Source organism: Lipotes vexillifer, unplaced genomic scaffold (genome assembly GCF_000442215.2).
Source record: "Lipotes vexillifer unplaced genomic scaffold, Lipotes_vexillifer_v1.1 scaffold693, whole genome shotgun sequence".
Lineage (NCBI taxonomy): Eukaryota > Metazoa > Chordata > Mammalia > Artiodactyla > Lipotidae > Lipotes > Lipotes vexillifer.
Window position 1 is genome coordinate 1,166,404 of NW_006783500.1, and position 7,916 is coordinate 1,174,319.

Here is a 7,916-nt window from a genome sequence, read left to right on the forward strand (position 1 = left end):
GATTCTCACAGCAGGGGAGACGCACAGAAGGCGGGCAATACATGGATATTTATTGAATCTCCACTTTTACTTAGACTTTTCTTTCAGAATCTAGATCAGTCTAAGGAGTCTGTTTGGTGAAAGAAATATGTATTCTGAGTACTTTTAATCCCTGAAATATTTTGAGGAATATCTTATTTTAATATATGCAAACTCAACTAAAATAACTGAAAAATATTCATGCTTTCATTTGGTTTGTTAGGAGGGGATTTGGCAAAAAGTTGTGTTGACTCATCACCAATATGACAAGGGGGAAGCTAAGAAGGGAAGCATTTCATTTTCTCTCATGTTGAAAATGGTATTGATTTAGGACAAGCCTGTGAAACATTACTCAGCTTCCACTGTTGGCCTGTATAGATCCCCCAACTGCATATGAAGTTCCATATCACAGATTATGTTTTCAACACTCTATGTAGGTACAATACGAACATAAGACATTTCAAAGAAATTTTTGTATGGTTAAGGTATAGCAATGAAATCATTATATATAGATTTATATATATATATATATTTTTTAGGTCAAAATATTTAATAGTTTGACAAACGTATCTAAATGTTTACTTCTTATTAAGGGTCCTTTTAGAAATATTACAGTAGAAATGTCACGGCCAAGAGACTCTTCGCTACATTAAATAATCATTGTAATTAACACATCCAGGTGGAATCCAGAATGTTTTCCTCCATTTTATAACAGTTTGATAGCCTGTGCAATCTGAAGTGCATCTGTTTGATTATTTAAGCTTTGTACTTAATCTGACTTCTAAAGACAAATAATTTTGCATATTGTTCTCACTGAGCAAAGACAAATACACACGGAAATGAAAACTGATGTCTCTGGGCTACATACTGCCTCAATAGCACAGCAAGAGTAAAAATCAAGACCACTATTGTCTAAACTACCTTGAGCATCTATGAAATACGTATCTCTAAATTGTGTAAAGCAAATCTCATAATCCTTGGGTTTCTAATATCTTCTCTACTCTGATGAAAAAAATCCACAAAAAATTAAAGTAGCTGTCATTGGATTAGTTAGGGCACGGGATATAGTCCCATGTGGTAACTTAATGACAGTAAGAAGCTGCCAACGAAAAAGGCTGAAACCAAAGAAATTTCTTGTAGCTTTTATATATTTTTATTTTTTAAATTTTTTTTTGCGGTACGCGGGCCTCTCCCTGTTGTGGCCTCTCCCGTTGCCGAGCACAGGCTCCGGACGCGCAGGCTCAGCGGCCATGGCTCACGGGCTCAGCTGCTCCGCGGCATGTGGGATCTTCCCGGACCGGGGCACGAACCTGCGTCCCCTGCATCGGCAGGCAGACTCTCAACCACTGCGCCACCAGGGAAGCCCCTTATAGCTTTTATTAATGAAGAGGTGGGCAAGTACACATTCCAAAGTGCAGAATGATCTTTTTAGTTCATTTCTAAAATTTGCCTGGGAGATCAGACTCTAATCCATGAAAAAAAAGAGGATATTTACATTAACTTATTGTCAGGAAATAATAAAACGGTTTTGCTTTACATTATTTTACATGCTCTGAGGGCCTTTTCAAGTACTTCCTGTTATATGTGCTGCATTAGTCTTTTTTTTTTTTTAACATCTTTATTGGGGTATAATTGCTTTACAATGGTGTGTTAGTTTCTGCTTTATAACAAAGTGAATCAGCTATACATATACATATGTTCCCTTATCTCTTCCCTCGCTGGTGGTGGACATGTGATCACATTGCTCATTTTCTGTAGCTGACCCTCATTGCTGCCCCTTCAGAGAGGCAGATGTACCTTACCCTAGCCACAGGGCCACTTAAGAGGAAACTTAAGTCTTCCAGGCTAATGAACCACAAGGTCTCCGGGCACAGCTCTGGGCACAGTTCTGATGTAAAGCAGATTTTGTATGGTAGCCAATAAACCAGAAAAATGCCAATTTGGTCTTAGAATGCATAGAAAATTAAGAAGCCACTTTTTACAGGAATAAATTCTGCCTGTCCAAATTAGCTGCCCTACCTGAACACATGAGTACATTTAAAAAGCATTCATCCTTGTATATGTGAATGATTAAAAATGCTTTCATGTATTGTTCTTCATTTATTCATTGAATTTAGAGCTTGAACTGCAATGGATGGGTGAGAACTATTTCCCTATTTCATTTTCCATATATTTCAAAATTTCTAAAATGAACATATTTTACTTGAATTGGAAAAATGTAAGTTTTGGGAGATTCAAGAATAATTTAGAAATGACTTCTGGCTACAAAGGCCTTAGAGATTTTTTAAAGAGGTGAGACATGAACTCAAAATGTTGACATGCGGTAGTACTCCAAAACTACCATTACATAACATATACACACTACTATATATATAACAGATAACCAGTAAGGATCTACTGTATAACCAGGGAACTATACTCAATATTTTGTAATAACATATAATGGGAAAAATTTGAAAAAGAATACATATATATATATATGTATTCAGTTATATATAGCTATATATAACCAAATCACTTTGCTGTACACCTGAAACTAACATAGCATTGTAAATCAATTATACTTCAATAAAAAATTTAAATTAAATTAAAAAAGAAAGAAATACTAAAATAAGTCCACCAAATACTGTATCGTTTTTTGAGGAGCAGGGTGGAGTGAGGGTGGGAATGATCTGTGGATTAGACAAGATTTTATGTAGAATTTGTCATTTAAAATATTCCTGGAACGAAGGAACAGTAGAAAATCCAGACAAATTTCTCAGCAAAAGAAAAATGCACATACATTACTATTTTACATAATGCTTGAGGACTTCCTGAAACCTATACGGGGCCTCAGATGGGTAGATTATGCCTTAGTAAAAATAATAGTGGAAAATAAAGGGAGAAAAGAAGGTTAGGGACAGAATTTTGGTGAGCTGATAATTCCAAGCCCAGATGTTTGTACTGTGTTCAGTTGTCAATGAAGAGCCATTACAGTTTTGGAAAAGAGGTCCTGTCTGAGCATATCTCTGCCCTTTTAGACACAACACACTGCTTCTCTGTTCCGGATAATGAGAAAATACTGCTGTTTCTGCTGAAAAATGTGGTAGTCAGCCTCCAAGATGACCACCCAAAATCCACACCTCTGGTATTCAGGCCCTATAGAGTCCCTTTGCACATTGAATGTGAGCTGGCCTGTGTGACCTGCAGAACATGGAGGGTGTGATGGCATGTGATTTCTAAGGCTGGTCCTAGAGGCATAGCTTCCACCTTGATTTCTCAGATCGCCTGCCTTGGTGGAGGCTGGCTCCACCTTGTGAGGACACTCACAAAGCCCTGTGGACAGAGCATCTGCAAAGAAACCAATTCTCAGCACCAACTTGCCAGGATGGAAGTGAGTCACATTACAAGTGGGTTTTACAGTCCCAGTCAAGCTGTAGTTGAATGTCACACAGCTGGCGATGTCCTACTGCAACCCCAAGAGAGAATCCAAGCTGGAACCACTCTCACACTGCTGCTCCCCTATTACACACATCCTCTCACACTGCCCTCAGACCCCTGAGTCAGAGGGGCCAGGAGAGATCACAAATAATTATAGCTGTTTCAAGCCACTAAGTTTTGGGGTAATTTATGCAACTGAAGTAATAGGCAACTAATACAAAGAGGTCCTAGCCATCCACTCAACTGGGAGTTCCACCAGACGAAATCTTATTTTAGGAAATGAGAGCAACTATGTTTCTATGTGCACTATTGATAGATATTCTGGTACAGGTAGAGTCATGATGTAGCACAGATTACTTGTAGCACAGATTACTTGTATCACATTTTAGTTAGACTATCATCTGAAGACATAGGAAAACTTTGATCAGAAGATATTATCTTCGCTTTAGAGAAGCAGTAGACACAGGACATAAAAGTTAATTACGCTGTGTTTGAGTTCCAACTCTGCCTTCTCTTTGGGTAAGTCACATCACTTCTGTTCACCAGGGATGAGTGATACAGCTGCCCTACTTACCACCATACTGGATCCCTGGGTGTAGCCAAGTTTAAAAGAGCAAGTGTGCACACTAGCCTAAAACAAATGTAAGGAGCACACAGTGAAACGAGCAGAGAATTTAAGAAACCTGGGTTCAAATCTCAGCTCTGTTAATTACTATATTTACATGACGTTGGACAATTCACTCTTTTGGAATTTCAGTTTATTGTTTCTCTCTTCAGAAAAATGGGGAATGATTGTGAGACTTAAAGAAGATAGCGTAAGGGATGGTGCCCAGCACACTGCTTGGTGCAGAGCAGTCTTTGAGGGCCTGTTAGTCAATTCCAAGTTACTTTAGTTCTCTGAAGCTGGAAGTGGGTGAATGTGTCCACTATCAGGGAGAGGTGACCAGCAGACCCTGGAAAGTGAGTAGGTTTGCGGCACCCATGTCTGATTGGCTATACTGACAGAGACAGCTATAGTCATGGGAATTAAAATATTAATACCAATAACAAATGCCATTTGACATTCAACATGTCAGGCATTTTACATTCATCATTGCGTGTAATCTACACAACAACCTTATGAGATCAAGATTAGCATCTGATTCACAAATGAGGAAACCAAGACTGAACAACATGTGAAATTTGGGATAAAACCCAAGTTTACTGAATTTAGAACTGGGAGTGCATCTTACTGGAAGAAACTTCTAGAAGAGAGGTAAATAGAAGCTGTAAGGAAATCACAGGAAACAGAAGATGGGTCTACACTGAAATGGGGAACAAGGACGTGAAGAAGGGAGATGAACAATCAGAAATGATAGAGGGGCCTCGGATTATCACACTAAGTGAAGTAAGTCAGACAGAGACAGACAAATCCCATATGATATCATTTACGTGTGGAATCTAAAATACGAAACGAATAAACTTATTTACAAAACAGAAAGAGACCCACAGAAATAAAAACTTACAGTTACCAAAGGGGAAAGGAGCATGGGGGCAGGGATAAATTAGGAGTTTGGGATTAACAAATACATACTATTATATATAAAATAAACAACAAGGTCCTACTGTATAGCACTGGGGACTATATTCAGTATCTTATAGTAACCTATAATGGAAGAGAATATAAAAAGTATATGTATGTATGTATAGCTAAATCACTTTGCTGTACACTTGAAACTAACACAACATTGTAAATTATACTTCAGTAAACAAAATTTGAAAAACAGTCAGAAGTGTGCAGGGAGAAAGACATGGCAAGCGGAACACCTGAGAAGCAAAGTTAAAGAAATCTCCATAAACTTACCAATGCATTTCCTTTAAAGATGATTAATACATAAAAATCATGTTTTATATCCTGACTTTTGTGATAAGTAACTTACTGAAACCCCAAAGATGTGTCATTGAATAAGTAGCTTAGCCTCACTAAGACAGTTTTCTCACCAGTAAAATGGAGATATTTGAAGGGCTCCACCTTTGATAAGTTAGCTCACGGTAAGCTCTCAGTATAGTGCCTGAAACATAGTGTGTGCTTAAAACTTGATTCTTACTAAATACAATTTAAGGTGTAAATATATTTATTTAAATATATCTATGAAGTAAATTTACATATATAAGTATTTACATATACATATACATATATATATATATAAAACAATTTAACCTGAAATAATTTTGGTTTCAGAATTTCACACGAACAAGATACCAACAAAGTATACTATATAACAATTCTATCTGAGACAAATCAATGAAATTCTTGACTCACTAAGGTACAAATATCAAGGAAATGGAAAAGACTTATAAAATAAAAAAAAAAACAACCCAAAGTTTTATCTATATCTACATGTTTCAAATAACATAACATATATTTTAAATAACGTAATAATCACTGGAAGGTTTTCTCTTCTCCTTTCTGAAAACAATGACTAGAAAAGATATTTCATCAATCAGATCATATTTTCCTAGAGTAAACATACTCTAAATCCAGGTTTTTAAAAATAGGAACCAAAATCCCCTACAACTACAGAAGACTGTGATAAGAATTATTAAAATTATATATGATTATATAAAACTATAAAATGCTTGAAAAACTTTGATTACATTAGAAACATATTGTGCTATTTATATACAACACATAAACATGACGCTGATCTATATTATAAATTAGACCTAAAATTTACATGTCAACAGCAAGCTTTTAATAACATTTTCTTGCTCTTTTAGGATGTAAAAGAGTCTTTTAAATGATTTAGATAACTGAAATAACACTGAAAACTCTCCAGATAAGATTAAACTACAGTTTTCTATTTTTGTTAGTGAATTTCTCTGCTGAAAGCAAAATGCTAAATCAAAATCACTCCCAACTCAGAGCTGTGCTTTTAAGCAACAGCCTGTGACCCCCACCTGTTTCCACAGAAGGAGAACTCATGATGGGTAAACAGCCAAGCGTAAGTGGATGAAGGAGCTAACACTTACACACTTACATGTGTCTGGGTGGGTGTGTGTTGAATGTCTCTTAGTGGTTCCTATTACATTGAGAACAGATTACTGAAAAGAAAGTCTCTGTCCTGCTAGTCATCTCCTTTCCACCCTGGTCTCCTGTTTTAAGGATGCATTAATTAGAGATATTACTCTTTATCTGCACCTAATATGTTCCTGAAGATGTTTTGGATTGTGAATTTTCACTATGAGCCTATCTTCCAATATTTTATGTGGCAAAAAGTAATAAAGCATTCCTACCCCTCCAGAAAACCCGATCAACGTCACCAAATAGGAGTAAAACCCTCTTAAACATACCAAAAAAAAAAAAAAAAAAAAAAGCTGCCAAGGATAGTGCATAGTGTAAAACATTTAGGATACTAATTACCTAATTTTTTAATGCTTACTGAACTCATTAGTAGGGTTTTTTTTTTGTTTTTTTTCTTGTTTTTTTTTTTCCGGTAGGCGGGCCTCTCACTGCTGTGGCCTCTCCCGTTGCGGAGCACAGGCTCTGGACGCGCAGGCTCAGCGGCCATGGCTCATGGGCCCAGCCACTCCGCGGCACGTGGGATCCTCGCGGACCGGGGCACGAACCCGCGTCCCCTGCATCAGCAGGAGGACCGCCAACCACTGCACCACCAGGGAAGCCCCAGTAGTAGGTATTTTGCTTGAAGTTAGCAACAATCACTAAAGCATCGAATATTGTTTTCTTCTATATTGCTACAAATATGTGCTGTAATGTAGATGTACATAAAATATTGGAATATGATAGAAAGACAGATCACCTAGCTTTTCCACTTCATATAAGCATTTCAATGTAATAATTTGGACACGATAATCACGATAATGCCCACCAAGTTTGAACAAGGTAAGCACGGACTCCATCCTATTGGGAGAAAGCTAACTTACACCTACAGTGCACTCCATACTCTACCACCTTCACTCACAAACAACTTAAATATTTCGCTGTCAATGAATGCAAACTGGTTACAGTAGGTTTTCAATTAGACTGTGAACTTTCTGTAAATGTTTTTTGAAAGTCAATATAGTTATAAATTAAAATGTCACATGCTAATAATATTATCATTTTACTAATAACATTGACAGTTTCCTCTACTCCCACTCCTAGCTGGGTTGGGTTTTATGGCAGAATTATTACTTGTCCCCTAATATCCATTCTTTCCATCTTACATTGTTAAGAAAAAATAACCTGTCATTTGACCTGGGTACATGATGGTTTGGAATAAAGATTATATTTTACAAACTCCCTTTGCACACATTCCACTTTCAGGTCAAGGGGATGCATGCAGATGTTCTATACGCAACTTGTGGGATTTACTCTTCAAAGGTTTGAGCGAGTCCTGCATTGTCCCCTTCCTCCTTCCTGCTGGCTTGATGCAGATAAGTGTATATGAGGAGCCAACTTGGACCATGAGTGACTGATGTAGGGAAAGAAAGCTCGA

General features: G+C 37.2%; 1 protein-coding gene across 3 annotated transcripts in view; it reads right to left on the reverse strand.

The window, feature by feature from the left end:
- Nucleotides 1-7,916, reverse strand: part of RIMS1 (regulating synaptic membrane exocytosis 1) — a 484,376-nt gene that overhangs the window by 349,056 nt on the left and 127,404 nt on the right. The window lies entirely within an intron of this gene.